We start from the raw sequence: 7,113 nt of genomic DNA, 5'->3' as shown, positions 1-7,113 counted from the left end.
TGAAGCCCTGGGCAGACAAAGAAACCATGGCCATGACCATCTCAACAGGACTCAGGACAGCACTATCGCATTCAGCAATTGTCAACCAAGAATGGTTTAAACAGAAGATTTCTCATTTTATTTCTACCAAAATCTTCAGATCTTAACCGTTGGACTTTTTGCCTGGGTCAATTTGGAGATTAAGGGAGCCACCGTAGTGCAATGGGTAGCATGTCCGCCTTGTGGGTTCAAACCCAGTTTCGACTAAACAACAAAAAGTTTTTCAGCGGTGGATTATCCCACCTCAGTAATGCTGGTGACATTTCTGAGTGTTTCAAAGCTTCTCTAAGTGGTTTCTCTGCAATGTGGAACGCCGTTCGGACTCGGCTATAAAAAGGATGTCCCTTGTCATTGAGCTTAACATAGAATCGGGCCTCACTCAGTGATAAGAGAGAAGTTCACCACTGTGGTATCACAATGGACTGAATAGTCTAAGTGAGCCTGGAATATCGGGCTGCCACATAACCTAACCTAAGGTTGCACTATCGACCATCTCAGGATGGGGCTTCGCCGGAAATGGAGCAAAATACCACATAGCCACTTTCGTGCAGCATATAATGGCTTTGTCAGCCATTTGAAGGCCATAATCCGTGACAAAGATAGCTAATTCGAAAAAAATTTAAAGTGATTGTAAAAATCAAATGTTATTTTTGTTCGATATTTTTTACTTTTAAACAATAAATTTAAACCACAATGAAAAAATTGGGCTTTACTTTTATGCATTACATATCAGCCATCCTGTAATGGCAATATTTATAGAACAATATTTTTTAATAAGTTAATTGGAAAAACTACTCCTGCTAGAATGCTGGAATAATATTTTTTTTTTCTATAGAAAATTTTGTCAAAATTTTATTTCTATAGAAAATTTTGTCAAAATTGTATTTCTATAGAAAATTTTTGCCAACATTTTATTTCTATAGAAAATTTTGTTTTATAGAAAATTTTTTTAAATTTTATTTTTATAGAAAATTTTGTCAACATTTTATTTCTATAGCAAATTTAGTCAAAATTTTATTTCTATAGAAAATTTTTGCAAAATTTTATTTCTATACAAAATTTTGTCAAAATTTTATTTCTATAGAAAATTTTGTCAAAATTTTATTTCTATAGAAAATTTTGTCAAAATTTTATTTCTATAGAAAATTTTGTCAAAATTTTATTTCTATAGAAAATTTTTGCCAAAATTTTATTTCTATAGAAACTTTTGTCAAAATTTTATTTCTATAGAAAATTTTGTCAAAATTTTATTTCTATAGAAAATTTTGTCAAAATTTTATTTCTATAGAAAATTTTGTCCAAATTTTATTTCTATAGAAAATTTTGTCCAAATTTTATTTCTATAGAAAATTTTGTTCAAATTTTATTTCTATAGAAAATTTTGTCAAAATTTTATTTCTATAGACAATTTTGTCCAAATTTTATTTCTATAGAAAATTTTGTCCAAATTTTATTTCTATAGAAAATTTTGTCCAAATTTTATTTCTATAGAAAATTTTGTCAAAATTTTATTTCTATAGACAATTTTGTCCAAATTTTATTTCTATAGAAAATGTTGTCATTTTTCTATAGAAAATAGAAAATTTTGTCAAATTTTTATTTCTATAGAAATTTTTGCCAAAATTTTATTTTATAGAAATTTTTTTCAAAAGTGTATTTTTATAGAAAATTTTGCCAAAATTTTATTTTTATAGAAAATTTTGTCCAAATATTTTTTCTATAGAGAAGTTTACCAACATTTTATTTCTATAGAAAATTTTACCAAAATTTTATTTCTATAGAAAATTTTACCAAAATTTTATTTCTATAGAAAATTTTACCAAAATTTTATTTCTATAGAAAAATTTTATTTGTAAAATTTGATTTTATTTATTTTCGACATTATGTACTTTTGAACAATAAATTTAAAACTACATTAAAAAATTGAGTTTTTTTCATTTTTTTTATTACATATCAGCCTACAGGGATGACAATAAAGTAAATTTTTTTTAATAAGGTAATTGGAAAATCTACTCCTGCTAGAATGCTGGCATAATAAGACGCATATCCAATTGGAACATGAGAAATTACTTTTTACTTCATAAAAAACAGAATGCCATCAGCTGTCATTGGTATACATTTCCTATCAATGGTTTTCCAATCGATATTTTTCCAAATTTAATTTGCAAACTTTTCATATTTTTTCTCACGTTCGCATTAACGATAGGCAAGAATATTTAGGTTGCCTATTTAGGGAAGGTAATGAGGTCTTATTAATAGACCACCACCCCACACGAAAATCGATGGATGAAAAACAAATCATCGTTATACAAAAGTAACAAAAGCAATTATAGGTTAAAACAAAACTATCGCAACCAAAGGAACATCAAAATCAAATTGTGGCCTGATACAAGTCAACAACAACAAAAATCCTGGTGGGGCAGTCCGTTTGCTTTTTGGTATGGTCTTTGATTGTGGCAATGAGGATTTCGAAAGTTTATATGAAAAACCCATGAAATTGGTGTATTTTTGGATACCAGGATATTGTGCCATTTTTCTTCCTGTGACATCACATAACTATATGCTGATGATGTACGTATGTAACAACAAAAATGTAGCAAGCATATTTTCTTCGCCATAATCGTTGTCGCTCGGTTCTCTGTTTCAAAACAAATAAGTGCAAATGAAAGAATTGAACGGAGGGCACTCACGATAACACAACAATAACAACTAGAAAAAAAAACAGCAAAGAACAAAAAAAGACCTATATGTATGACTAGCTGGCTGGATGGATGGTTGGTTGTTTGTTTGTTGGACAGAGGAAAAGCTGAAAAGGCAGTAATGCAAAGCCCATCGACGACTACAGAGAGACGTTGGTGGCGATGGCGATGACGACGTAGAACAAGAGGTGACCAAAAGAAGTGAAAATATGTATGAGACCAACAATACATCTCACACACATTGCAGTTTCTTGTGATAAAAACGAGGCCAATTGGCATCCTGCCAAATAATAAATGTGGATATCAAACATATCATCACACCAGGCTTTTCAGTCCAACCAACGAAAACAAAAACATTTGCAAAAACAAATGCACACAAATATATAGACCAAAAATTGGAAGTTCTAGCTAGCACACTACTGCAGCAGATTTTATAATGCATATATTCCTTATCGGATTTGCCCCATATCCATCCATCCATCTATGACTCCTACTACCTTACTGTTACTGCTACTTACCCCATCAACCAATCGACGGTGTCTCGTAAATAATCGGGAATACGCTCCATACGAATATGCGAGTATTTATTGGAGAAAAGTTTGTTGAAACCGTAAAGTAAATTTTCCTAGATTTGCTCCTGCACCACGACCACCACCACTTAAGGAGAAGTCACAATCACGACGACGACAACACACTCACTAGTCCATCCACTTCGTTGTTACAACACCAAAAAAATTAATCTCCTTTTTTTCGTTTCGTTTCGATTTGGTTTTTTTGTTTTTTCTCAGAATTAGTTTTTATTGCGTTTGAGTTACTCGCTGCAATGGCAGAATATTGTAAACAACTTTGAATGTTCGCAAACTTTTTTACACTTCTTAATCACTAGATTTATTATTTAAGATTTTACTTTGCAGGATAATTTCAAGTTTTCGCGAGAATTGTTTTGTGTTAGAGCTGCAAAGCTATCGATAGCTTTTTCGATAGTATCGATAGTTTTATTTTTTAATTTCTATCGATATATATTTTCCGATTGCAATACTATCGAAATCCCGCAGGTATTAATAGGTCTGTTTTCGTTTAGTACTAGATGCAACACAAGGGCTGTTTTCTTTTAGCACTGGATACCCTAAGCCGTGAAGGACTAAAAGAAAACAGAGTACTCGTTTATCCAGGACATCTCCAAAAATATGCAACACTGTCATCAGCTGTTTAAAAAATCACAGAAAATAAGTGAAATCTTGCATTATTAATGTATGAAATGCTCCAACCCAATAAACACAGGATGAGCGTTTTTCAAATGCAACAATTTTTCAGTTTGAGGGTAAATATAATTTTCAACATAAATTCAACTTGACTTGAAATAGCTCATCTGCAATACATCTTCAAATTGTTTGCGAATTACTTCCAATTTGCCAAAATGTTGACGAAATCTTTGAAAAGGTGTTGAAGATGATATGAGAAAACTTTGACAAAACACTACCCTAAAATGCAACGAAAAAACCATGTGGTTTTCAATACTTATTTGTGCAACGAAGTTCGTGGTCAATTGCAAGAAATAAAAAAAAATGGAAAATTTTAGACAAATAACCAAATAGTATATAAAAATAGGTAAGTGAAAATAAAAAATGAAATAAAACTTTAAGGAAGTCACTAAATGTATATCTCTTTGCAGAAAACTAAAATTATGGATTATACGTTCTTGAAAACATTAAAAAGCTGACCAATGAAAAAAAGGTGGACAATTAACTGGAACTGCTTCAAATAGTTTATAATAATTGGTACGTCAATACGAAAAATTAAATCAACACTTTAAAGAAGTCACTAAATTTAAATCTCTTTGCAGAAAACTATAATCTTTGGATGCTACATTCTTGCAAACAATAAGAAGCTGACCAATGAAAATTGAGTAGCTTATCGACAAGAAAAAGTTTCCAGAAACATTACAAGTGCAACCAATTAAAATTGTTAAAAACAACAAATTGTTGAAATCAACAACTTCTTGATGAAAATGTGCATCACATCGTCAGTTTAATTCATATGCTATTATCAGTTTAAAATGGATAGTTTGTGAATTCCTTCTGCTGAAAATCAATTCTCACACGCGGTCCAGTACGTTCCTAATTTCAAATTGCTCGCATGTTAATAAAAGGAAGGAACCAAAAGGAAGGAAATCGAATTATAAATGCAAAAGTGTTTACTAATAATGTTTAAGATATTTAAAGTTTTGTTGTTTGTTTTTTTTTGTTCTTATTTGTTGACGAAAAAAACCACATGGTTTTCAATACTACTTTGGACAACAAAGTTCGTGGAAGAAATAAAAAAATGTGGAAATTTTTTAATAATCAATTGAAATTGCTTATAATAATTGGTAAGTAAAATTAAAACACGAAATGAAAACTTTAAGGAAGTCACTAAAATCAAATCTCTTTGCAGACAACTAAAATATTTGGATGCTGATTCTTGGACACATTAAGAGACTGGCCGATGAAAAATGATAGTGGCATATCGAGAAGAGAAAGTTTCCATAAATCAAAGTGCAACCAAAAACACGTGGTATTTATTCTTTTCCATATCAACAACTACTGGATGATAATTCGCATCACATCGATAGTTTAATTTACATCGCATCATCGGTTTAATTTGTTATTTTGTGAATTGAAATTGCTGGAAATTTATTCCAATTATCTAGTCATCAAGTTCCTGAAAATTGCCAGTATTTTAATAACAACAATTTTGTAAAACCAACGTTCTTGAGGAAAACACGAAGTACGTGGTCAGTTGGAAGAAATACAAATTGGTAAGTCAAAATAAAAAGTGAAATGAAAACATAATGGAAATCACAAAACTCGATTGTTTTGCAGAAAACTAAAATCATTGGATGGTATATTCTTGGAAGATGTTGGCCGATGAAAAACCGATGAAGGGAACAACAAAGAAAAGTTTTCAGAAAACTTACAAGGTGCAACCAATTAAAACAAAGTGCAACAATTCCTATATCAAGAACTTCTGGATGAAAATGTGCATTACATCAATTTACATCCCGTCATCAGTTTGATATTTTGTGATTTCCTCTTGCTGGAATCTATTCTAACACACAAGCCAGCAAGTTCCTCGATAGTAATTATTTCAAATTGCCAGGATATTAATTAATAGTTATTTGACACCAACATTATGGAGGAAATGGAATTATACATGTAAAAATGTTTAAGATATTTAAAGTTGTATTCATAGTTTTATTTATTAATACGTTTAATAAGATAATTACATTTTGATTGGTATTATATTATTATTTTTATATATTATTAATGTTATTTTTAAGATTATTATATTTGTTAACGAAAAAAATAATAAAATTTACAAAATCTCTAGAAATTTAGTATTGACTTTCAGTTAGAACTAGGATTGACTTTCATACAAATTGTGGTTTGAAAGTATTCGCAACAATGCTATTTTTTTATTTTTATCACATTGAAAACTGTTTGAGAAATTATTGAGTAGCGATGCATTTCAATTTGAGGATTACAATTGAGAAGTTATTGCTATTGTGTTGAATTTTACTGTTGAGGGTAATGTCTGTTTTTTGTTGAGAACGCGATTTTCTCAACAATTTCTCAACTTGAATATTACCCTAATCCTTTGAAAAAATGTTTGAAAAATTATTGAATTTTAGTATTTTTCAAACGTTTGTGTTTATTGGGAACTAGTAATAAATATTTACTGCTGCGATTATTTATGACACTGTGCCACTTTGAATTTCATGTTTTTCGATAAATTAGTCACAATAAATTTCTATTGTGAGTCGATGAAGCGTCACTTTATCAAAATACAATCTGGCAACATCGGCGCGCCTTGCACTGATGAGATGTTCTGGATAGAACACCAGTGCAACGATGTTCTGGATAGCCCATACAAATGTTGCATCCAGTGCAAAAATAAAACAGCCCTATAGTTGCACTGGTGTCTGATGTCCGATCGAACCAAAATTGGTCCAAAGATTGATTAATTTTTAAATTTGGTCCGATGGTCGGACAAAATGCAATTTGTTGATTTTGGTCCATTTTAGTCGGTATTTTTTCAAAATATTATATAGAAATAAAATTTTGACAAAAATTTCTTTAGAAATAAAATTTTGACAAAAATTTCTATAGAAATAAAATTTTAACAATATTTTCTATAGAAATAAAATTTTCACAAAATTTTGTACAGAAATAAAAACGTAAAAAATTTTATATGGAAATAAAATTTTTCCATAACTTTCTATAGAAATAAAAGTTTGACAAATTTTCTATTGAAATAATATATTAATAAAATTTTCTATAGAAATAATATATATTAATAAAATTTTTGGCTAAATTTTCTATAGAAATGAAGTTCT

The 7,113-nt window shown here is 29.7% G+C and overlaps 1 long non-coding RNA gene across 1 annotated transcript; it reads left to right on the top strand.

Moving 5' to 3' along the window:
- Positions 1–4,042: 4,042 nt before the first annotated feature.
- On the top strand, positions 4,043–6,110 carry LOC142233038 (uncharacterized). The gene is made up of 5 exons (XR_012721292.1): positions 4,043–4,346; positions 4,411–4,516; positions 4,582–5,106; positions 5,172–5,535; positions 5,600–6,110. It is a non-coding gene; the product is annotated as an uncharacterized LOC142233038 (long non-coding RNA).
- Positions 6,111–7,113: the final 1,003 nt, after the last annotated feature.

The sequence above is a fragment of the Haematobia irritans genome, chromosome 4, assembly GCF_050003625.1.
Source record: "Haematobia irritans isolate KBUSLIRL chromosome 4, ASM5000362v1, whole genome shotgun sequence".
Lineage (NCBI taxonomy): Eukaryota > Metazoa > Arthropoda > Insecta > Diptera > Muscidae > Haematobia > Haematobia irritans.
Note: the sequence above shows the minus strand (reverse complement) of the source record. Positions and strands in the feature narration are given on the sequence as shown.